The sequence below is a fragment of the Prenolepis imparis genome, unplaced genomic scaffold, assembly GCF_030444845.1.
Source record: "Prenolepis imparis isolate NDT839.2.m4 unplaced genomic scaffold, iyPreImpa1.0 SCAF_2, whole genome shotgun sequence".
NCBI classification, from domain to species: Eukaryota; Metazoa; Arthropoda; class Insecta; order Hymenoptera; family Formicidae; genus Prenolepis; species Prenolepis imparis.
This window is the reverse complement of record NW_028141160.1, coordinates 14,238,616-14,265,511: the sequence shown is the minus strand read 5'-3', so window position 1 is coordinate 14,265,511 and position 26,896 is coordinate 14,238,616. Positions and strand designations below refer to the sequence as shown.

Genomic DNA, 26,896 nt, shown 5'->3' with positions numbered 1-26,896 from the left:
GATAGATTAAGTAGTACGAGTCAACCATTTCTCACTACGGTTAGACTTTTCGTCGCGCAATCACTTAATCATTAACATAAAATCATAATTGCGAGTCAAAAACAATAAAAAATAACACACACTTTATATATCACTAGACAACACAAGCGCCATTTTATTCAAAGATTTAATTTAATTTTATTTTATTTTATTTTAAACAACTGTTAAAACTGTTAACCTTTGCGATGACAGCCGCTCGATTAATATTTTTTCACAGAAATCAGCTGATTAAAGCGTTAATTTGCTAATTAAATTTTAAAATAATAATATGGTAAAAAATTAAAATAGTTATATGTTGTAAATAATATGTTATAATACCTTATTGTCAATTAATATTTTTTGACAGAAATCAGCTGATAACTGTCAAAAATATTAATCGTGTTTAAAGTATTATAACATATTATTTAAAACATTATTTTAATTTTTATAACATATTATTTTAAAAATTAATTAGCAAATTAACGCTTTAATCAGCTGATTTTTATCAAAAATTATTAATAAAGCGAAAATTTGCTAATTAAATATTCTAGTTTATATATTTATATTTATATTGTGTATATGTTATAATTTGCTAATTAAATTTTAAAATAATAATATGGCAAAAGTTATAAAATAGTAATATGTTGTAAATAATGTTATAATACCTTATTCTCGATTAATATTTTTTTTTTCTAAAGCTATATCTTTTCGAACGAATCTCCTTCGAGTTTTAATTAATTATTAATATTAAGTCATGTATACATATAGTATCGCGCGCGCGCTATTAACATGCCTTTTTTTAGAAAAGGATGTTATAATGTTTAAAATTCATATAGTATTTTTGACAATTATAAACTGAATTTTGTCAAAAAATATTAATCGCGGATAAAAGATATTATAATATATTATTTAGAACATATTATTATTTTAATATTTTCAACATATTATATGCATCCCCATTACCGCATAAAAAATTAAATAAAATTAATTAAAATCTTTAAATGAAATGGCGCGCGCTTGTGTTGTCTAGTATCATAAAAATAAAATATATGATCTTATAGTAATGTGTACAATTAAGATTGCAATAAAAATTAAATAAACACTAACATTCATACGCTGAAAATATAAACATATATATGTGTATATTTTGTCATGCATCGCGAGTAGAATATTGTAAAATCGGGACAGATGATTTTTTTATTTCTATCTATTGTTTATCGAAAAAATGACATTTATTTTAAGTATAATCTGCTGGGTGAGTTCAAGTGAACGTTTTTGTGAAGTCAATAAATAATAAAATAAAAATCCAACGATTCGGTAACAAAATCACGGTAGGTCAGACTAAAAACACGAATTGAATATTGCAACCATCGTTACATACAATGGTTATAATCATTTCGAGTCAATTAAAGTGCACTATGGAGATTGAAAATTCAACCGCAATATATCCGGAAACCGTGTAACGTTCAGAAATTTATTTTAATCATATCAATCATCAATTATTTTACTTGAAGTTCAATATAAAGCCCATTTTAAATTAATGATACATTCTCACTTAAACATGAAATTTAAAGCGCAATCGCAATCATGTAGTTACATCGATCGGAAGAATGGAAACGACAAAAACCATCTCCTAATGTAATTATTATATTGAGATGCACGTCCTAATGGCGTGTCAATTAAAAAATTCTGTATGTCATATCATTCGTGGAAATGTAATATTCTATTCTGCATTTATAAGGACAGTAAAAGCGTTTCGTTTAGCAAGAATCTAGAACAAGTTTATACAAAAATTGAGAAAAAAACTCACATATAAAAGATATGAGGATTAATTTTTTGTGATGCTTAATTTCATTCTCATTAAATTGTAATTAAGTCATAAATTAAAATTCCACTAAAACTGTGCAACATTTTTATAATTAAAGAAATGTTAAATATCTGCCAAAGCGCTTTTTATTTCGATTATTTACCAAATTAGCCAATATCCATACCAATATCCATAATTCATATAGTTATTTCTCGAATATTAATATCAATGATACTTTTGGGTAAATACGCGACTATTTTATAGCTATTAATTTACATACATGTAATTATTTATTTTAAAGCATAAGCGTTATCTTCACAACGTATTAATTCGATAAAATAGCTGAAATAATAATCTCTTTCAACAATAAAAGCACTACGTAATACTCTTTCATTCATCTTATTAAATCTCGCGATAAAATTGTAAATAGGATTATTACGAGGCTACGAAAATAGATTTTCGTATAAAGAGTGTTTCTCGTCCCTCTCAATACTGACAGTGATATATCGAAGTTATGACACTTTAGAGCGGTAAAAGATGAAAAGTATGCACAGTTTAATATTTCATAAGATACGTTTAGAGCCATCATAAGCACAATGGTCGGTTAATCTCAATCACTACGAACCGTGTATTTGCGTGATGCCGCTGGCATCTTCACGCTCCACATGTCGAAGGGATGCCGCGAGAATTCGCGGACCAAACGGAAACGCACGGATTCAAGCGTACATTCGGAGATCGATATATCGCATTCCGTTCTAATAACATCGACGGTGTACCGACAGTCCGTCCGATCGACGCTTATTAAGGACTGTTACTCATTAAGGACCGTTTGCGATAAATTCCGCTAAAATGTTAATTAATATCGGCGACATATATTCCGCTAAAATGTTAATTAATATCGGCGACATATATTCCGCTAAAATGTTAATTAACATCGATGACTTTCCTTGCGAGATTCTTCACGGCAAACAAATATATTATTCATAAACAAACGACTAGACGTTAACTGTAACATTTATTCGAAGCTCTCGAATATTTCAAGGATTTTCGCTTACCTTATAATTACGTACGACGAGCACATTTCAGTGAAACATCAATTCACTCCGATCTGTAAACAAAAAAAAAACAAAATAATAAATACTACAGTACTATGAAAAATTATATGATAAAATTATATGGTAAGAAATTAAATTATATAAATAATTACTCATTAAAGAATGTAATGATTTGAAATTATTCTAATTTGTCATTTCAAATGTTTTTCAAGTTTATCTTTTTACTTAATATACTTAAGATTTTGTTTTATTTTTTCAATTTTTAATTTTTTGTAGCAAGCAAGTTGAAAAGAGTACGTGGATTAATTTATTTCGCGCATAATTTCGTTAAAGTTCATCCATACAAAAGTGGATATAATGATATAGATATATGATTCATTTAATTACTCTAAAAGTAATAATACTTTTAATATTTAAATTCCGCACAACATTTAAATCAGTTGCAATATCGTCGGACAAATCGAAAACGCAATAAGTGACAATGCCAGATGCTGCATCGTGTAATAAGGAGCGCATCTTTGTTCAAGCGAAAGGAACCAAGGACCTGGAATCCTCCTCGATCTAATTTCACTAGCAAGCTGCGACATTTCAATTAGTGAATTCTTGCTAACCGATTCGAATTAACAAATTCTTGTGCGCAACATCTAGCACCAAATGTCGTCCAATGCAACTGAGTAGCTATATTTTAATTAATTAATTGTACCTTTTTCTGCGCGATAATATCAAATTATATTATTTATGTATAAATTCATAATATATTTAATTTTGGTTTTCGATTTACCACATAATATTAATATAAATAAATATAAATAACTGTTACGATAAATCATGTGTATAAGAATATAATGTGTTTATATTTTACTATATTTTAAATAAGATTTGTATAAAAAATGTTTCTGAAAATAAACGGTAGCCGTTTAGTGTGTATAAATCGTAATAAACTATTCGAGGCTTTAAATACAACGGAATATCTGTGACAGCAGTAAATTAATTAATCATGCAAACTTGATATTTCATGAGGTAGATAGTATTGATTACATTCCTATTTGAATATGCTGCTATAATGAATTCGGGATTCTTCGTATGCAAATCGACCAACCAGAAAATGCTTATTAATCATAATGATGTAACCACATTAAACTTGTCTTCATTATATAAAATTCGTTCGTTTTAGAACGCTTCTAAATTTTTTTCATGCGGAAATTAACTTATTCTAAAACCAATTTATATTTTCTAAAAAAATATTAAAACTCTATCTATCCTTTTATCTTGAAAAACCATCAACCTTCATCGCGATTATTTTCGAAAATTACGATGGTTTCGCTAAAATTTCGTGGACACGCTCCGGGGTCGAGAAAGAGAACGTGCGCTGTATAAAGTTAAAAGAGTTTCGTATGCATGCCTGATGGCTCGTTGAAATGGAACGTTCGATGTAATACAATCGTCGTGTTTGCGCTTAGAGTTCCATGCTTGATTTTCGTATACCCTTCCGTCACCCGTTCATCCATGTTCTCTTCACCGTCTCCTCATCTGTACTTCAATATCCATACGACTGTGAAAACGGATCGTGAGATTGGGAGTAAACTTTTTAACTACTTCTAAGGTACATCGCGCTTTTGATAGGCAATAGAGTGGGAACGAAACGCAAGGAGAAGAAAGATGAAAAGAAGAAAAAAGAAGAAGAAGAAGAAGAAAAAGTGGAGGCAAGAGAGAGCTCGACCCAACCTCATGACCCTCATCCTGGAGCGAAGGGTAATAGCATCTCTCCTGCCAAGGTATAAGGATGAGAAACAACACGACGTCAAAAAGGCCTTCTAATCGCATACCGTTCTCTCTCTCCGTGGGAGCGCCCAATCCCACGACTTACAAGACCTTAGCATTCTAAAAAAAGAATTTAATAGTCATCTGCCTAGGGGCCCAAGAGATTTTGCGAGAGGCAACGTGGAAGCAAATTCCGTCGATTTTCACGATGTCGGAGCATGCTCAAATCGTATAACAACAGTAGCTTCAAATCCGGATTTATCTGAATATGTAGTATCGAGATTATTCTCATTGTCATAGTCTCCCTTTCGCAACATAAATATTTACAAGCTTGAATATTACAAATAATCGCGATTTAAAATATTAAATAAAAATAGAAGCAAAATAGAGAAAAGGTAAAAATTACAATATTATATATTATAATCGGAATAAATCTCGTTATACTATAATAATATCAGTCCAATATTATTAATGTGAATATTATATTAATTTCGATATAGACATATATAATATCGATCGTCGGATGTGCACAGAATTGTCAGCGTATTAATAATCAGTGTAGACATATTATCAATGAACTAGTTGGTTACCGTCGTGCGTGCGTATGACAGTCTATCTATTTCAATCAATGAGGACAAAGTAACGGGCTGCGCGTTGTGTATACATACTTGAAATTTTTCTAGGGTCAACTAACGTCAGTTTGTTCGAACAGATGACATCTCCGTTATCGACGCCATTGTAACACGCTTCATTTTCTGAATTTCTCTCTCTCTCTCTCTCTCTCTCTCTCTCTCTCTCTCTCTCTCTCTCTCTCTCTCTACCTCTCTCGAGCGATATACCGCACGCATGCAAGCGGAAGACTGTCAATTCAGTCAATACTGGCTGTGCACAGCAACGACACGCATTACTTAATCTAGCAACATGTCCCCGCGCGTGAGGGTCTCCATTTAGAACGCGTTTGATGATGCAGCCAAATTTGCATATGCGTAATAAAGAGCTTTTTTGTAACATATATCTCAATTATGTCAATTATAGGAATAACTGCAGCACGAAAAAAACATTCGAAATATGTCTTGTTTAATTTGAAATTTTTGTTGTGTAATAAATATAATAAGTCGAAAAATAAATATTCCTATGCTGGCGAAAATAAAATGCAGCAAATTCAAATCTGTAACGCGCGATATATTTAACGAGATAATATATTTAATGTATAAACGTGATAAATCATTATATATTGTATATATACACACATTATTTTATACGGTTTCTTACCCTACCGGTTTCATACCTATATCTTTCTTTTCTTCTTTTTAAATAAAAGAAACCTTTGAACCCGGATAATTTGATCTTGTCGGCTAGAAAGTTGAGACTTTACTGTCTCTTGTAAGTGCAGCGCGTGCACGAGGTCTCGTAGCGCGTTCGTGAGCACGAAGGGTCAGTAGCCTCGGGCGTGTTTGTAGCGAACGACTCCGTGGCCTCGCAAACTGGTTTAGCAAAAGTCAAGATCTAGATCGCGACCTTCTTACAACCGTTCACGACTTTACGCGAGCTTGCTCGGCATCTTAATACGAGTATGCGCGTAACGAACCGAGTATTATAACAGCAATGCAAAGAGAGTGAGAATGTTTTATTTCCTATGTCAACAAAGGTTTAATATTAAATTTTGTCATAATTGTACAATTTTGTAGACAACGGACTTGTATTTGAGATTTTCGTCATATCGTATATATACATATATATCGCGAAAATAAATAAATATAAATACTTTAATTAAATTCTCTAATTATATAATGATAAATTCTGATATTATATATTTTATATATGATAAAGAGATATTTCAAAAACAGATGTTTTAAGCCAGATAATTTATATAATAATTACAGATAATTTACATCAAATACAGAAGATTAACTCAAATGCACTAATATAAATTAATATTATCAAATTAATCTGTCATTCATCCTGTATCGCTGTTAATTTTCAATTAACTATGATATTGAATATTGCTTAATAGGCTTAAAGGAATTACCTATTAATGATTGGAATCCATTATTGATCACAATGTCATTGCGAAGATCATTGCGAAAACAGCTGATTAATAATATATTTCTGTCTCTCGATATAATATTCTCATTTTTTAATTATTTTTCGTTAAAACATATGTTTCAATTGTGTTAATGTTCCTGTGAATCAATCAATCAATTATTACAGAACATCACGAACTCTTTCTTTCTCTTTCTTTCTTCTTCCTTCTCTTTCATCTATTTATTTTGTATGACTATGAATTTCATGAAATATAATTAAATGATGCAGGCGAATAAGAAGTCAAATCGTTAAGATGTCTCATAGTGATGTACAGGTTAATAATCAACATTAATCAATCAGCTGAATTAAGTCCCTGTAAATGATACGATGCATTTTATCACGACAAACAACTTGTATGTTACTTCGAATAGTAATAGCACATTATGTTTATTAGTCGCACCGCGTTAGCGACATTTACGACATCCGCGCGACACTTCCGTCGTAAAATACGACTACAAAGTTACACAGTGTTCAACAAACTGTTCTAATTACTCTTTAAATTAATAGTAACACGTTAATATCAACGGCTTGTCGCACGCGTGACAAACAACGCGTCAAGTCTGCGGCAGTTCAATTCAGTCACGTCATACGTCCTTCATCATGGCCGCAAAATATTCGCATCGTTACGCGCGTGTCTGACACTTTTGACGAACATCTGCCGCGATTAAGCACGACCGTAAACTAGCAATATAAAGCCGCGCTCTGCACGCAATTCTTTCGTATCAAACGTGATATTTTTATGACTACATAACGCGATCAACGCCTTAAATAATGCCGGTTTTCCTCGCGTGGATAAAATCTCCCCTTTTTAATTCTATGATCGTTAAATAGCAGCCGATGTACGTTTGAAATTTTTATAAAATTGCGTATATAATATATTGTATGTAATTATTAAAAACATATCAATGTATTTTATCGGTGATAAAATACAAAAAAAAATAATAAAATTCTATGGGACGTATGGGATGCTGAAACGACTCACGTATGCAAGCGCAGTTGTGTCTCGGTCTCAACAATTCGCTTTCATCCACTCGCGACGGAGTCATTCAACGTCTCCATTTGCGAAGCAGACTAATTTTTCTGATCTCTTCGCCAGCGAGATTATATAGGGCCGACGTGTTTGTCGCATTGTCGTCCGCTATCCGCGCAACAACATCTCGCGCATCCGCCCACACGATCCTTTCATTTCCGCCTCGTTGATGAGATGGCCCGGCAGAAGAGCGAGGTACGAGGGAGGAGAATCCCAACGGATATAATATGCCGTGACGTTTCACGGATATCTCCGCTACGTGAGGGACAGGGATGGAAAAGGGGACTCTGCTCCGGGAGTGAAAGTCCAAGAAAACGCTCGCATCGCCGCCGAGCAAGAGCGCGCAGTTAAGAAGTTTCCTTCGGAGCTTTTTTACAATTCCGCGAAAGGGAGGGCTGCGGGGGTTAGCAGCCCTTCCGGTAATCCTACTTAGGAACTTGGATAATGCCGCAGCTATGAATAACGGTGGGATTACGCGGCAAAAGTCGGCAAATGTCTTCTTTCGCGCGGTGCCGAAGCCGCGGGCCAGCCAAAACTTTCGAATCGTCCGCTATTTGACTTTCTCTATTGCGCCATCAGACTGCACTGAATATAACATATAGTAAAACCGATAAAATAAATGTATCACATAATTAATAATTATCATATATTTAGATTACGTTGTTTTTTTATTTCATAAATTTTTAGTAACTTGAAAAATTATATTTTTCGCCAAATATATCTTTCAATGAGATGTTAATGTCTTCGTGAATTAATTCGAAAGAGAAATCCAAAAGACAAATTCCTCATTAATGACAATATGATATTTTATTTTCATACGTAATCACTTTAACATTTGAAAGTGTTTATTTGGAAATTATTTACAAGTAAAAATCAGAACACAAGAGAATAAAATCAAATATATGTACTCGTCAAATAAATCATTAAAATTTTTTTAAATTAAAAAAATCATCCTAATTCTGTTAAATTTAACAAAAGCGCGAGGGAATATAATATGTCACTGGCAATAAAATATACACACACACAATTACTAGAATACTCAAAAATCGTTAAAAGTCGATATATCTAGACTATTGCATGTCCTAATACAATAATTAATATTCTGTCGACTCTTGTAAATCAATATAAAACATTCGCGACAATTAATATATCTAACATTTATATTATAAAATAAAATGTTAAAAAATATGTAAAATGTGAAAAATATTCAATATATAACCATATTACAACAATTATCATTGAATTACAAATTTTACTAATAAACTTAAAGTTAATCTATAATTTTATTTAAATGATTTCTTTTTCTTCAAATTTTATAAAAGTGCACTATAATATTTATAATATGTAAATATAATTTAATGTTATGATAATGATGACAATTTTCGGCGACATACATATATCCTCATCATTAGAGAGATAAAATAACAAATATTTTTATCCAATTACTTCCATCTTATGAATACTTTTAGTGGATTCGGCCTCGAGATTTGAAGAGGACAAGTTCTTTCCTACCAGACGACCTTGTGCCACAAACGATGAAAAATACCTATCTGCTGATGAGAAATCCGGACTTTTACAATGGCACCATGATACAAACTCGCGAGAGACTATGTATTTGTACTCTTAAACTACGACCCAATACTGTGGCAACACTCGACCGCCGCGTTATCGTTGAGAAAGAAAGAGAGAGACTGCATCGCTGGTATTATATTATCATACATATCCCACGCTCAGTAAAAGCGGTTACTTTCGCTTTCGGCGATACAATGAACTTTCCAGCATCTACGAATAAACTACAATTTATATTGACTGACGTCTCTGGCTCGATATAAATTGACTCGGCTAACATCGATTTAAAAATATCGTTTTTCTTTTTATGCTGTATATAGTGACTAATGGGACGCGATAATTGCTTTTACAGTGTAACTGGATGAGTATTCGACGAGTTAATGAACTAACGACAACCGACCTGTGTGCTTTAAGGGTACTTTTTTTTTTTATCACCGGCGAACCAGCATTCGAAGACGTCGTCTCGAGGAGTGCTATTCTTCACATTTAAGAGGATTAGCAGAGCCTGCTTATGACTGCTAAGACAACGTCCCACTTAGTCCTTGCCCCCCAACGCGCGATCACGCCAAATTAATTAAAGTCTAGACGAGCAAGGAGCATAAAAGTGAATTATTTCTATGACAAATGTCTGAAATGAGCGAATCTGCAGTTAACATTCATCTTGTCCGCTCGAAAATTTACAAATTTATCATCTTAATTTTCTGATAAATCCACAAAATTAAAAAAAAATAAGTATCTTTAAAATCTTATTCAAATATTTATATACGATAAAAAATCTCATTATTTTCGTTATTAAATATACTCAAAGTGCTTAGCATCCGACAAACATAATATCCCCTTAAAGTTTTCTCTTAGATGCTTTATAAAACATTCTTTTTCGAAGTCTCCCGGACGCTTCACGATTTTTCCCATAGCTTCGTGGACATGCTAACGAATTGAACAGTCATTAAGCGACATTGGCGTCCGGTAATATCGGTGATAACGTTTAAAAGGTAATTTGTCGAGGGAATCGTGAGAGGAAAACGGAACAGTGCCTCGGCCATCCAAAAGCCACAACGTCAAGCATTAATTAGATAGCCGAAGAATGCAAAAAGAGCAGGTCTCAAAAGCTTTGAGAGACGACGCGACGGAGAATAAGGGACTTTTATTTGCAAGCAAATTAGAATTTAAATCGTGAACACTTTGCACAAACGCGAATACAAGATTTTACGTAGTACAATGTTTTCTGTGACTGATTGAGATTTAAAACACATAGATGCTGTCTCTTAAATGTAATCTACTCTCTCAGAGCCTACAAGATCCACTATAATCTATAAGCGTATAGCACTAAATTTATATAATCAAAGATATTATTTTGCGAGCCTTTTCCTTCTCCTTTTCCCACACACGACGACCCGAAATAATCGTCGTGTTGCCTTTCCAAATGTTTGCCTTTCGCCGATGCGCAGGAGAGAAATTGAAACTGCCTCGGGTTAACGACGGGTGTTAGATTAATTTTACCGTGGACAGTTGAGCCATCGCGAGTATATAGTTAGCGAGCGTGACAAGTCTATTTTCATCGTATAATAATACAGAGCCTAAATCGCTCAACGATCGCGCAGTCCGTCGTCGCGTTTAAAAGATCGCGAACTATTCCGCACGCGAGCTTCCGGCGCAGTCCAAAGATACCAAGCGCGCGCTCGGGGTTTCCTTTCGCGAAATCTTTTTCCATTCCTCTCTCCCCTTCCCCGCTCTTTCCTTCGCCACTTTGTCCTGCTTCGTCCTCTACAAAGCACAAAGGGGGTAGGTTAGGCGTGTAAACGCGCGGCCTAACGATGTGCATGATATCGCGAGCATCTCCACGTCCGCGCATGTTTCTACGTACGTACCTTGTGTGAGTGTATGCAAGTATGTATGTATTCGCGCGAGAGAAGTATAACAGCAGCACCTGAATACACCTGCATATATATATTTGGATATGCGGTCGTCTAGACGATGGAGATCCATTGTCTCGCGCATCCAACGCCTCACGAAATTGAGATTACATAGATGAACGTCATCAAAATGTACTGTGACTCACGACTCACCCCCTCCTCTACACACACATTATGCCACTAAATAGTTCGCGGAACACAAATAAGAAAAAGAAAACAAAAGAAAATAAAAATAGAACCATGAAAGAAAATGAACTAGATTGAATACGCGGATTTTATTGAGGAGCGAATTTCTCATCAGCAATGTCATTAAAGACAATATATGTAATTGATAATGCAATTACGGACTGTAAATCGGAACGTGGAAAATTGGGTGCATTTAGAAAGCGCTCGTTATTAAAATGTTTTCTCCTCGCGACGTGCAATTCTGTTTTAGAGATTCAGATTTCTCGTTGAGTAAATTGAATTATTTTGAAAATTGCATGCAACTTAAAAAGATTGAAAACTATACACACATGTCGATGTATTTATTTCAGTTGATTATATAATTTCTGTATATATATTTTTTTTATAAATTTCACCAATCTGTATGCAATAACTCAAAGCGATATATTAATTACGCAAATACAAGCCAAAAAATATTATGTTTGGTACTTCGTTGCTTGGCAAATTCTCTCGCTTACGTGCATAAATTAATTAAGGAAATGGGTGAAACACCGAGTATAACAAACTTGAGAAATAATTAATTAAAGATTCGCAACAAAATATATCATTAATTAAGCAGACTGTAATGATTATTATTATTATTATTCGCAACATCCAATTTTATGAACCAAACTCAAGTTTTACGAAAATATTTTCTTTAGCTGATTCGCAATTTCCCACAATAAATAAAAGACAAAAAGCGTCGAATACTAAATAAGATAAATGTCGCCAAACCACGAAGGTTGGCTATTATGCGGCCAAGCAATTTAACTAACCTGAGAGAGAATATGAATAAACTGAAGAACCTCTATTCACCAAGAATGTCGTGCTACATGATATACCGTGTCATATATTAAGTTGAGGACACTAACAACGAATTATAATATAAATAATAGTACATATGCACAAGTACAAAGACCCGTAATTATTACACCAAAGCGCTTTCTTAATTAACGGTGATATGTACAAGAGAGAAGATAAGATAGAACATAATCAAAAGAAATAAATTCACAGATGCACTTTTTCAGCAACGCAACTGTACATCTGTGGATATTTATTCTTTTGATTATGCTATCTTCTTGAATTTCTAATTTGGCTGCATTCTTTATCGCGCTTTTAATATAGCTATATATTTAAAAAGTCAAAAAATATAGGAAAAATAGAAGAAGATAGAAAACTTTCAATGCGTTCGTGGCGAAAATAAACCATCGCGAAATTGATAATTATGCGCGGAAGGTCTCCTTTCAATCGAGAGTGAAACCGTCTAGCGGCCGTGAGAGCCGCTTCGTTAACAAGTTTCCGATCGACTTCCCGTTCACGATCTGCCGCAGCTTTCGTTTCGCGCATCTCAAGATAATTTCACACGGGCATCTGCGATTGGTCGCGAAAGTTTCCGCAATGCAACAAATGCGATGACACCTTGTCGTATCGATATACGCTCGCTCGCTCGCGCGCGCGCGCGCGCGCTCGTCCGTCGTTCTTTGAAGCTGTAAGTGACACTGGTCAATGCTTTGGCCGGCCCATCGCGCACAATACTCGTGTCGTTGTAATCAAGGATAAAAACGGCGAAAAACGAAACAAAGGTTGGCGCGGTGAAGCGAAACTTTCAATGTATCCTCTCTGTGTTATAGATCGCTTCGAACAATGAGTAATTGTGGCCGAGATAAAAGCGATCCGATGATATAACGACGGCGAACCGGAGAACGAGCATCGTCGCTGTTAACGGCTCGCGATAATGCCGAGATGATGGCAGAACTTCACCGCAACGGTTTTCTCCGAAGGGGCTATAATTCGTGCTCGAAGCTGGAGAGTTAGCATAAATCGATATAACGAGAGAACGCGAGTAATCTTATTTTCTTTTCCGCTCTGACTTCCAACGCGAGAGATCCCGTTCTCTGAAAATATCGCGTTCGGAAATCCGCTAAGAAAATCCGTCCATTAAGATCTCGCGAGCAATCTTCAACATAAGCGCTTCTGTGACTCAGCGTCTCGTATATAGAGCTCGCCCTTCCAGGCTATTACAGGTTTCGCTAAAGGAAACAGTAGTAATAATCCACGCTCGGACGGACAATGGCACCATGGGAAATGCAGCTGCATCGGCTTGCAAGACAATAATTCCCCGCGAAACAGAAGTGCGTCCCTTCTGTCATCAAGAAGAGAAAAATTCCTCTTTTCTCGAGAAATTCAACGAAGAGAATTCGACACAATAAAAAATTGCGAAGAATCTTGTGAGTGTTCTCTTCAAGTTTCTTTCACAATATCGAAAAATAGAGACGATTATTTCTTTCTATACGTTCCTATAAAATTGCAATAAACTTCTAAAAACTATCTTCAATGTATCTTCAATGTATCTAAATATTATATGAAGACGATTATCGGACATTCGATTATCCATATATACGCGAAATTAATATTAAATTATACAAGTAAATATTTTTAAGTATAGATTAATTATTTATTAGATTAGATAATTAATGTATCACGAAACTTATCTTTATTTTATTTATTCAATTCGATTATTTTGCTGCGCTATCTCAATCCGAATTGTATTTAGATCGTCGAAAAGTTAAACGATAAAGCATCGGACGAAATATATTTGACTCTAAGGATCAATTTCACCAACGTCGATTAACTTTAACCTCCGGTTAAACTATATCTTTGTCTCTTTTTTATGAACATATCTGAAAAGATATAGTTTAACCGAAGGTTAAAGTTAACCGACGTTGGTGAAATTGGTCCTAAGTATTTCCGAAATATTTTACGTGCTATGCACACACATACGCGAATATTAAATTACCAAGGCTTTTAAAATAATCGATCGCGGGGGTTAATAATTGTTAATTATACTAATTATACGTAATGATCGCAATTCGCATGATATTACGCACGATAATATGATAATATATATGGAGTCCTTATCTTCTCGCTCGAGTCTCGCTATGCAAATGACGACAAAATTATAGAATGTAGACTATGTATACTCCCTATGTATACCAGCGCGTAAAATATTTCGGCAAGGAATTATCAATAACAAAGTGTTCGGTATCGTCTAGCGCACTATTGTTGACATGCTGCGACTCTGTTTATCATTTGCACGCTCGAACAAGAAAATAGTGCTACGAGACATTCTGTCGATTTTTTGACGATCTAAATATACATAATTCGGATCGAGAACGCACAGTAAAACAAAGAAATCGCACGATCAAATAAATAAAGGTAAGAATAAGTTTTTTCCGTAATACATTAATCGTCTAATAAATAATTAATTTCTATAATTTAAAATACTTGTATAATTTAATATATATTATTTAATAAATATATATTACCTATTAAGATAAATATATATTAATAATATATATATATTATTTAGATAAAAACATTGAAGATATATTAATATTTTTAAACAAGGTTTGCTTAAAAAGAAACTCGAAACTTAACATACAATGAATAATTACGTATTTCAACGAGAACACCGCAGTAACCGAAAAACCATTGCTGACATTATTTATAGATAATGCCCAAAACGCACCAAAAAAGGTAAAGATCGGAAAAGAAAAGAAGACAAAAAAGAAAAATGTCGAGGATTATACATGGACAAAAATTCAAATGTTTTCCCGTCAACAGCACAAATCCAGCTTCTTTGAATAACAGATAATATCGTCAGGAAAAAAGATAAAAATAGAAAGGAGAAGAGAAAATGCAATGGGGTGCATATGGTTGCGACAACATATACGAGTACGTAGACAACATACACGAAATGCTGGAGAAACAACGATATATCAGCAGCACAGACTGTGCATAAACAAATAAATTATATCTACGGCAGTTTCATGCATCCCATGTTTATCATTTTATTTTAAGTAATATGAGTTTTCCGATAAATTAACTTTTCCAATTTATTATTTGCAAAAATAATGTAAATTCTCTGATATTTTTCGATATAGATATTACTTTCTCATAATATTATTTGTTAGAAAATTATATCCTGACAATTTTTTTAAATTTATCTCGCTCTCACTCTCTCTTTCTAGTTTTTATTTTACATTACATTGTCATCCTTTATGTATGTACAATAATCTCATTGAATATTTATATCTCCGACAAGATTATCATTTCCATGACATAATAATGACAAGAAACGACATTATCAAAATCAATAAGTTGATTTTTCATCATATTTTCGCGTACCTGTTGATAGCGACTCTGATATAGTTAAAGACGACGTCGTAAATCATTTGTAACAGAATCAGGGGGAACGAGAGAGAGAGCCAAAGCGCAGTAGTTACAATCGTCTAAACAGAATGTCAACGGCAGTAGAAAGAACGGTAATGTCGCCGTCTTCGTGGTCGCGGTCGTAGAAACGAGGATAAAATCCCGCCGCTGATGGCTTAATAGCCTCAACGTTTTGTAACGGTAACCTCCGGCAACTTCGGGATCTTCCGCACGTACATGCCCGCCAGCAAACCGAGAGAAGAGAAATGTTTTTACGCGCCTTCGAGACGACAAAGATCGTTCGCGTTCATCGCGCTATGGACACACAAACACCCGCGCATAACATATATTGTATATAGACACATACATGCGAATGTGTACAGAGAAAATATTTTTCTGCCGGACAGTTTTGTGTTCGACAGCAACAGGGCGCAATCGGAAAAGTCGGGGTGTTATATTTGACGCGTTTTGCTGCAATTGTCAACTGCCAACAGTTTATGACCCAGAGAGTTGGATGTGAGCGGCTGCAGCTCGCGCGCTGATCGAACACAATGCTGGTAATCCGACAATGGACGTCGATTATACACTAGCGATTAGAATATCAAATTTTAATATTAATATCGGAGAAAAGAAGAGGAATTATTGCGCGCGATATATAGTCTGTACTGTACCATAATTCAATAAAATCTATATGATAATATCACACATGTCAGAAATGATTTATCGATTATTAAAGTTTCTGTTTTATATATGCATAACAATTATTATTATTAAAGGAGATGATTAAAAAAGCGTATATATATTTTTTGCAACGTATCTATTGAAGAACTTTAAAAATATGATCGGTTAGAAAAACCACAAGAAAATGCATTTGTTGGAGAACTTTTGTTTTATTTTTCGCTTCTCCATATTTTTCACTCGAGGAATCAATTTAAACTGTACAACCACACTCGCGTGTGTACGTGTGTCTGTTTTCTTGCTGCACGTGTGTGCGCATCGGTTTCTCGTTAAAATAAATCGAACCAACTGAAAAACTATGCACGGATCTTTCCCCGGAGGAAAAGAGAACCTGCATTCGCTGTGTCCGAGGGGTAAAGGATGCTTCCGGGATCCTTCAGGGATACAAAAGAGCCGGGCGGACGTTGAGTAAACGCCAGGAGTCAAAACTAACGAATGAAACGTCTTCGCTCCGCCTTTTTCGCGCGACAGTGTAAATTCGGCATTGTGCTCCTTGAGAAATGCCGCTCCCGTGAAACTTTTCCTGGGAGCTCTATTTCCGTTCTATATATTTTCTACGCCACTATAAAGGCCTACATCCGCCAATCCGGCTGCCTTTTTCTCGCGCCCCATTTTATCGCTTCCTTTCCGCTTGACACTCTTCTTTTCTTTTTCTCCCCTTTCCATCTCTCTTTCTCTCTCAATCTTTTTTCCTTTCTCTTTGTTTGGGGCTTCATCGAGGTGATTTGATCACCGTCGCATACCGGAAAGGTCGCTTTTGTACGCACGTTACCGGTAACACGTCACTAACTCTATCGATTAAAGTAAACGGGGGTTGTGACAGGTATGTCGTTTTTCATGGCGCACCCTTATGCCAAGGACATGATCCTTCCTGCGGTACCGTTGCCGGAGCACGTCGGCCACGATCAATGGCCATGATTATGCGGGTCCGCGCTGCAAGTGTGTTCATTAGAGAGGATTCTCTCGCGAGGCGAAATAAACAAATCACCGAACCGTGCAAAGCGCGAAGTATCCTTTCTTTTTAAACGTTCTGTTAATTATTAAAAACAATAATATTCAATATTCTCTTTCTAAAACACGTAGTCAGAATAGATTTACAATTTTCGATCGCATCTTAAAAGAGAATCTTCAAACTATGTGTCTCGGATCTTTGAATATTTTAATTCACTGTTGTAAAACAGACTCGGATTTTAGTGAGACCGAAATAAAATGCCTTCTTTTCGGATTACGACGGGATTACGGACCAAGTCAATTTCCGTAAGTGGATTACAAAAGGATCGAATCGTCCGTAAACAGTGTAAAATGGACCGGTTCACTATCTTACGCATTCTCGAGCAAACAGAGGACATTTACTCGTAAAACATCGTAGAGTCGGATGTGAAGAGAAAGCGCGAGAATTTCCAACAAACAACATCCAGTTTACGCGATTTCGCTTATCACTGCTTTTCTCAGACACAACTTGCCCATTTTCTTTTCAAACGCGCTAAGAACTCGCACCCTCCACGCAATCGGCGCTCCTGCGACACGAACGATGCAATCTACAACCTGTCCCGCCACTTTGTCAAGCGAAATTAACCTCCTGCCAACCGTCCTTGAGGAAAGGGACGCCAAGTCTGAATGCTTGGTTGAGGAAAAAAACCTCGAACAATCTTAACTACGGTCATTATAAACACTTGTACGAGAGGTGCACAATGGTGTTCCGAGACATCGGCTAGTTTTAAAAGAGTATAACGAGCGAAACTGCCATTAAAAAGTACCAAGATACTAGGTTTTAAGACTTACGAAACAACAGCGCGCGCAAGATTTATTAACTTTTAAGGCATTGTAATTTTGAAGCTAAGAAGAATTTAAAGATAAGAAAAATATGATCTAATTAATTGCAATATAATATTATTTTCTTTTATCATCGTCTATTTTATTAATAACTATTTATTTTATTTTCCTAAAGCGCGCGCTATCTCTCTAGGAAATAATTTTCAGAAAGTAGCGATAAAATTATATTCTCATATTTTATACATCGTTTCATAATTATTTATATCAAATAGTGATATAAATATTATATTAAAGTTTTATATTTTTTTCCTTCTCGTCGGATACAATTAAGTCGAAATCGCGCTCATATAAATTACAAACTCAAAACGCTACGCGTTCATAATAACGAGTTGAAAGATGTAATGCAATAAATAAGGAATCTCTCTTGGCTCTCTTACGAAATTTAATAACAGCAAATTGATACTCATCTCTCCACTTATTACAGCGAAGCGGCCCCCTTACACATATTTGCAGCAATTTTCAAGGATATTGTCACCCGTCTCTAGCTGTTTCCTTAGAACTGATCTCCTGTCTAGTGCTCAAGAGAAATGGTGCATTTAACACCTGAGAATTCGCGTAACTGAGAGGAAAATTTTTAGCGTTATGTAAAATGAGACCAAGAAAGAATAAAAAATAATAAACTAAATGCAATTTGATACTTCAACATGCTTTCTCGTTTTATCATATATATAACAACATTAAAAAATATAATTTAACCTTAATAAATAATAACGTTAAAAATATAAGTAAAATATAAGCAATTTTAATTAATTTTTAATTCCTCGGAACGATATAAAATTTCCAATACATTTTGTATGCACACGATCTGTTTTTTCTATTTATGATTTATATATATCTGTTAATATCGTTTCATATCTCGTATATTTAATATGACGCTTTGAAATGAGAGATCCGGAAGCATTGTCGGTTTTTCATAACTACGCTCGAGGGTTCAGTAATAACAAAACATTATACATGAAATTTCGATAACTTCATTCATATGATGTGTGTGTATGTTTCACGGACGGGGAAAATTTCCATCGAAATATAATTTTCCAAAATCCACTAACTATACAAGTTCGTCGCTTGCATAACCGTTTCGACTAAATTGAAATAATTCATTTGCATGCAACTTTATCTGATAAACAATCAACATTATAACTGGACGTTGAGTCAATACGTTACAAATAATATACACAAGAAAAAAATCTCTAATAATAAATAAAGTAAGATATGTAATATCTCTTTTCGTTATAAAATGAAATAATCATCCAAAAATATAATTTACTACTTTTCTATCGAAATATCATTTATCTCATAAAATGCCAAATGATACTATGGATCGTTCATAGATCAGAAATACCGGATATAAAAATTAAATGAGCAACTTTTCATTTTCTTCGCAAGTTTCTTTATTGCCCAAACTCGCTTGACCACTTCTATATCTAAAATGTCATTTTTTTCAATCAGAGAGCCGATCAATGCAAATTTCATCGAAACAAGATTCAAGCAGTTGCAAAGTCTTTTTACAAAAAGATAAGAAGAAAGTGCAAAAGAACAAATAAAAGTGAGAGAGAAAATAAGAGAGAGGTTTTCCATTTCAAATGGAAAACCTCTGACCCAACAGAGATTGTCGCGTCACAAGTTCTCTCATAACGAAGTTTCTTCCTCGGCTTGGTACGTGATGCACGTGTGTGATTCTCTCGATTTTACCACTATCTACCATGATCCCGCCACCTCTTTTTCATTCTGCCGACAGCGACGGCTAATGGATTTAACGACCGAGCAGAAAGCTGGACGAATCCACGGGCGCAAAGTCTTCCGGTCGTGGAAAAGCGGCCGTGAAGAATGTCCAGGATATAAGTAGGATTTATAAGACACCGAGGTACATGAAGGTTGAGGAAAAGAAAAGGATCCGTAGAATTCGCCAATGAAGCAAGTTAATTAGCGAGTTAATTAAGACGTTGCTGCCGTGAAGCGCATCGTCGTGACCGAGAACGATGCCATTTTTGCCTCGCGAACGAGCATTCCGAGATATTTTTATCATACATAAAAATGTCGAGAATTTCATAGAAGACTTTATTTTCCCTCTCTACCTGAAATCACGTTTTTTGTGTGCAACAAAATACTCTTGTGAATATTGCTAAAATAAATAGCTATCTATAAAACCGAATATCTACATAATATAAACGCATAAAATATACCCATATTTTATTCATATTATTAATGCATTTTATAATTAAAATTTACGCTATAATTAATTTCATGATTAAAAAATATATATTCCTCAGTGAAAACAATGTGAGCCATCACAGTGTTTACGGAACATCATAATTGCGTAAAATATGGAGTTGAGAAGCACTAATTGCAACAGAAAAATCCTGTTTTAAGAGGGATATTTGTGAAGCCCAACATTTATGAAGCATAATTTTTATGAGTCACGAGCGATTATGACTTTATTTTAGGAGAGAAGGGACCGCAATATATGTATATGTATATAATGTGCGCTTATTAAACTTTTAGGAAGAGAAACAATTTTTTTAAAAATTAAATAGCGAATGCGAGATTATCTAGCGGTGGTATCTATGTTACAGGATCCTGTCGTGCATTTGGTAACACAACGCGATTATCGTTGCAAAGAGGAAATGCTTGTCTTTGAGGACCGACCTGTTCTCGCCGCGGCTTTGTCAACGCTCTTTGTACGATTTAATGAGCAAGCCCGCTTGTCATATTGCATCTCTTGATAGTGAAGCTTTTTTCGAGTTATGCCGGTACATTTTTTTGTTGCAGACTAAAAAGATAATTCATTAACTGAGAATATTTTATGATGTTACATGTACCTACGACATTTTAAAGTCTTTAGTATTACGATAAATATGATTATGATAATATTTAATAGCGGATTAATTTTTTATCCCTGTTTTTTTATTGAATTTATATAACCTATGCATGTCATTAATACAAAGTCATAATTTGGTCTTCATCAGTTGTTTCTTGCTCAGAGTTTTGATGTACTTAAAATATATGATTTGAAAGAAAAAGTAACAGCGCTTATTTGCGGAAAAATAGATTAATAGAAAGACAATGTCTGCTTTTATCACATCAGCAATTAACTACGTCATGCTTAAGGGATTGCGCAGGCCGAGGTAAAGGACCTTCGTGGAACTTCACAGCTGGCGAACACGCGAAATGAAAATCAGGGACGCTCAGGGTGCATCTCATTCCCTGATCTACAATACTACGAGCTAATGCATCCTTTGATGCACGAAACTAGCTTTGTCATCGGAAGAGATGCCGAGGAAATTCGAGACATTCGCCTCGATACTTTGTCTTAATCAACGTCAAATTATCACAGCATGGTATTACGATGTGCAAAAGTCAGATATATAACAATTAAGCGACAGCTTCGGTATGAAAGACTAATATTGAAAATGGAAATATTATTCATCTCTGTCCGCGCACGCGCGAAATTATACTCTTGTAATAATTTTTGGAATAGTAAATACATATTTTACATTATTTGTTTTTGGTGTATGCCTTGATGATACAATACAGATTGTTATATTAAACTTTATTGCTATCGATTATACTGGAAGGTATCGCGAGATGCTAATTCAATAATTGTTCCTTAAAATCGTCATTAGTCATTAAGCATTAGTTTCAATATCGAGGAAATTTGCATTCCCTTTCTAAAAAGTGCATGCAAAGTCGATTCTCGCATGTATTGTTGCCGCTTTTCCGCGATGTTGATTGGTTGTCTCGATTCGCGTTGTGCGTTATATTTGTAGCATCGAGAGGCTGTCATCGCGAGGGTTAGCAGTTTGACAGTTTGTTCAAAATAAAATTAAATAAAAAATAATATAATATGTTTTAAATAATATTTTATAAAACTTTAAACTCGATTAATATTTTTGACAGTTATCAGCTGATTTCTGTCAAAAAATATTAATCGCGGATAAGACATTATAACAATATATTTACAACATATTACTATTTTAATTTTTTACCATATTATTATTTTAAAATTTAATTAGCAAATTAACGCTTTATTAATATTTTTTGACAGAAATCAACTAATAAGTATCAAAAATATTAATCGAGTTTAAAGTATACTATAACATATTATTTAAAACATATTATTTTATTTTATTTTATTTTGAACAAACTGTTAAACTACTAACCCTCGCGATGACAGCCTCTCGATGCTACGAATATAACACACAATGCGAATCGAAACAGTTAATCAGCATCGGAAAAGATGCACCATACTTGCAAGAATCGACTTAACGTGCCTTTTTTAGAAAGGGATGTTATAATATTTTAAATTCGATTAATATTTTTGACAATTATCAGAGCTGATTTTTGTCAAAAAATATTAATCGCGGATAAGATATTATAACATATTATTTAAAACATATGTTACTATTTTAATATTTTCAACATATGATATATATTTATATCGCCCCATTATCGCTATAGAAATATTATAAAATATAAAATAAACAATTTCTCACTCACCGATACTTTACACGGTACTCCCGACACGACGCGTGAATCGCACTGTGTATCGCAATGCTACCTGTAACAAATAAAATACATACATATATTAGAATAATCTTATTATTTCACATTACAACATACACAATATAAGTATGTAAGCTAGAATTAACGATAGATATATCCACGGATCGTAACACATTAGCGCGCGCGAAAACAGATTAAGTTGGGTTATGTTGGCAAAAGAGATTTTGCATCGAATTTTTCGCGAAATATGCGTTTCGAACAATTACGACTACATATTAACGTTGAAATTATGATATGCGATTGATAAATATTACAATACAAAGGTTAGAGATCGTTTCTAACGATTATGCTTACTAATTAATCACAGCGAGACGCAGCTCGAACTGCCTGATACTCGCGGCGTTTCGGTAATGGCCGAGGCTACAAACATCGGCAACTTCACTCTAATAGCGCGCGCGCGCGATACTATATGTAATATATGTATACATGACTTAATATTAATAATTAATTAAAACTCGAAGGAGATTCGTTCGAAAAGATATAGCTTTAGAAAAAAAAAAATATTAATCGAGAATAAGGTATTATAACATATTATTTACAACATATTACTATTTTATAACTTTTACCATATTATTATTTTAAAATTTAATTAGCAAATTATAACATACACAATATAAATATAAATAGGTAAGCTAGAATATTTAATTAGCAAATTTTATTAATATTTTTTGACAGAAAAATCAGCTGATTAAGAGACATTGAGAGAGAGAATGTCTCTTTCTCCGCAATAATATTTTCTCTCTCGTATTCATAGAAATGTTTTCGAGATGTCTTGTGTATTTAAAGCTTGATTATTGTAAAAAATAATTAATTTGTTGTATAATAATTAATTTGGATAATTTGTCAGTGTATCTACCGAACAATCACAACGTCTGATTAATGTCTTATATTACTACTGAAAAAAAATTAATTGAAGCTCTACATGACATATATGATTAAAGCGTCAGCTGATTAAAGCGTTAATTTACTAATTAATTTTTAAAATAATGTTATATAAATTTAAATAATATAATATGTATTAAATTATTAAATAATAGATTAAATAGATTATATAATACTTTAAACTCGATTAATATTTTTGACAGTTATCAGCTGATTTCTGTCAAAAAATATTAATCGAGAATAAGATATTATAACATATTATTTACAACATATTATTATTTTATAACTTTTACCATATTATTATTTTAAATTTTAATTAGCAAATTATAACATACACAATATAAATATAAATATATAAGCTAGAATATTTAATTAGCAAATTTTTGTTTTATTAATATTTTTTTATAAAAATCAGCTGATTAAAGCGTTAATTTGCTAATTATTTTTTAAAATAATATGTTATAAAAATTAAAATAATGTTTTAAATAATATGTTATAATACTTTTAACACGATTAATATTTTTGACAGTTATCAGCTGATTTCTGTCAAAAAATATTAATTGAGAATAAGGTATTATAACATATTATTTACAACATATAACTATTTTAATTTTTTACCATATTATTATTTTAAAATTTAATTAGCAAATTAACGCTGTAATCAGCTGATTTTTCTGTGAAAAAATATTAATCGAGCGGCTGTCATCGCGAAGGTTAACAGTTTTGACAGTTGTTTAAAATAAAATAAAATTAAATTAAATTAAATCTTTGAATAAAATAGCGCTTGTGTTATCTAGTGATATATAAAGTGCGTGTTATTTTTTATTGTTTTTGACTTGCATTTATGATTTTATGTTAATGATTAAGTGATTGCGCGACGAAAAGGCTAACCGTAGTGAGAAATGGTTGACTCGTACTACTTAATCTATCTACATTCTTACTTTGCGCATAATCAAATTATGATATATAAAGTGCGTGTTATTTTTTATTGTTTTTGACTCGCATTTATAATTTTATGTTAATGATTAAGTGATTGCACGACGAAAAGGCTAAACGTAGTGCAAAATTGTTGACTCGTACTACTTAATTTATCTATATTCTTACTTTGCGCCTAATAAAATCATGATATATAAAGTGCATGTAATTTTTTATCGTTTTTGATTCGTATTAACTATTATATATTAATAGCTGAGTGATTGCGCGACGAAAAAGCTAAACGTAGTGAGAAATTGTTGACTCGTACTACTTAATCTATCTAAATTCTTACTTTGCGCAAAATAAAATTACGATTTATAAAGTTCGTATAATTTTTAATTGTTTTTGATTGGCATTTATAATTTTATGTTAATAATTAAGTAATTGCGCAACGAAAAGACTGAAAATACTATGAAATTTTTGACTCGTACTACTTAATCTATCTAAATTCTTACTTTGCGCATAATAAATTTACGATATATAAAGTGCGTGTTATTTTTTTTATTATTTTTGACTCGTATTTATTATTTTATGCTCATGGCAGAGTAATTGCGCGACAAAAAGGTTAAATCCTTCCCTTTTCTAAAAAAGATGTGTAAAATCGATACTCGCATATATCAAAGTTTATTGCTGTCGCTTTTCCGCGATGCTCATTGGCTGTCAAGATTCGCGTTGTGTGTTATATTCGTAGAATCGAGAGGCTGTCATCGCGAGGATTAGCAGTTTGACAGTTTGTTCAAAATAAAATTAAATAAAATAATAATATCAGTTTTAAATAATATGTTGTAATACTTTAAACTCAATTAATATTTTTGACAGTTATCAGCTGATTTCTGTCAAAAAATATTAATCGCGGATAAAGTATTATTTACAATATATTACTATTTTAATATTTTTAACATATTATTATTTTAAAATTTAATTAGCAAAGTAACGCTTTATTAATATTTCTTGACAGAAATTAACTGATTAATGCGTTAATTTGCTAATTAAATTTTAAAATAATATGTTAAAAATATTAAAATTGCAATATGTTCTAAATAATATGTTATAATACACCTTATCCGCGATTAATATTTTTTGACAGAAATCAGCTGATAATTATCAAAAATATTAATCGAGTTTAGTATTATAACATATTATTTAAAACATATTATTTTATTCAATTTTATTTTGAACAAACTGTTAAACTACTAACCCTTGCGATGACAGCCTCTCGATGATATGAATATAACGCACAACAATACTTGCGAGAATCGACTTACAATTAACATGCCTTTTTCAGAAAGGGATGTTATAATATTTAAAGTTCGATTAATATTTTTGACAATTATAAACTGATTTTTGTCAAAAAATATTAATCGCGGATAAAAGATATTATAATATATTATTTAGAACATATTATTATTTTAATATTTTCAACATATATTATATACATCCCCATTACCACATAATTAAATTAAATTAAATTAAATCTTTAAATGAAATGGCGCTCGCGCAGCGCGCGCTTGTGTTGTTTAGTGCGCAAAAAAAATAAATGCAGTTTTAAATCCGATCAACGATCCGCTTCACAGTCTTTGCGCAATGCTGCAATCACGGTGTTCAAATTAAAAAGAGGTATGTAATCTGCAGATCACTTAATAATTTACAAATTCTAGATATCGAAATATTACATTGTATACGGGAAGAGTTAATTGCATTGTCTCGCCGATGGACAAAGAAACCGAAAACAATCGCTTTTGAAATAATGATGCAATTTGTCATTTATCTTTATCAATTTCTACAAATATAGCCTGTATGATTAACGATAAACTAATGTAATACAGTATGTCCGAAAATTATTATTTAAAAAAAAATTCAATGATAGTAGGAAGTGCTCTATATATAAATCCTCCATAAATCTATATGTTATATTTCTATTTTTCTTCTTTATAATTAGTTTATAAGATATGTACATATTGTTTTTTTTTGCATAAAGTAATTGTTTCTTAATGTTTATATCTAATATAAGTCGAGGAAATCTAATTTATAATGATCTAGTTATGATAAAAAGAAAATAAGAGGAAAAGTTAGTATCTTTCATAATTTTTAACGATGACAGGATAGTATTTTTACATCACTCATCGAGATAGTACATCTGAGACTGTAATTGGCTGCGGATGCATCTACGACTGCATCGAGGCACTGTAGCTTTACGAAAGGAAGAAAGCTGCTACGCTGGACAACGTAATCTCTTTACTTTTTCTTCCCG

General features: G+C 33.0%; 1 protein-coding gene across 7 annotated transcripts in view; it reads right to left on the bottom strand.

The window, feature by feature from the left end:
* Pgant9 (polypeptide N-acetylgalactosaminyltransferase 9) overlaps window positions 1–26,896 on the bottom strand; it is a 201,516-nt gene that overhangs the window by 97,355 nt on the left and 77,265 nt on the right. For 6 of the 7 annotated variants that reach the window (XM_083057830.1, XM_083057861.1, XM_083057846.1 and 3 more), the window contains 2 exons: window positions 22,723–22,783; window positions 2,881–2,933 (listed from right to left, as the gene is read on the bottom strand). The gene's annotated coding sequence lies outside the window, so the exon portion shown is untranslated. The remainder of the gene's footprint in view (window positions 1–2,880; window positions 2,934–22,722; window positions 22,784–26,896) is intronic. The other variant, XM_083057851.1, reaches the window with a different exon arrangement.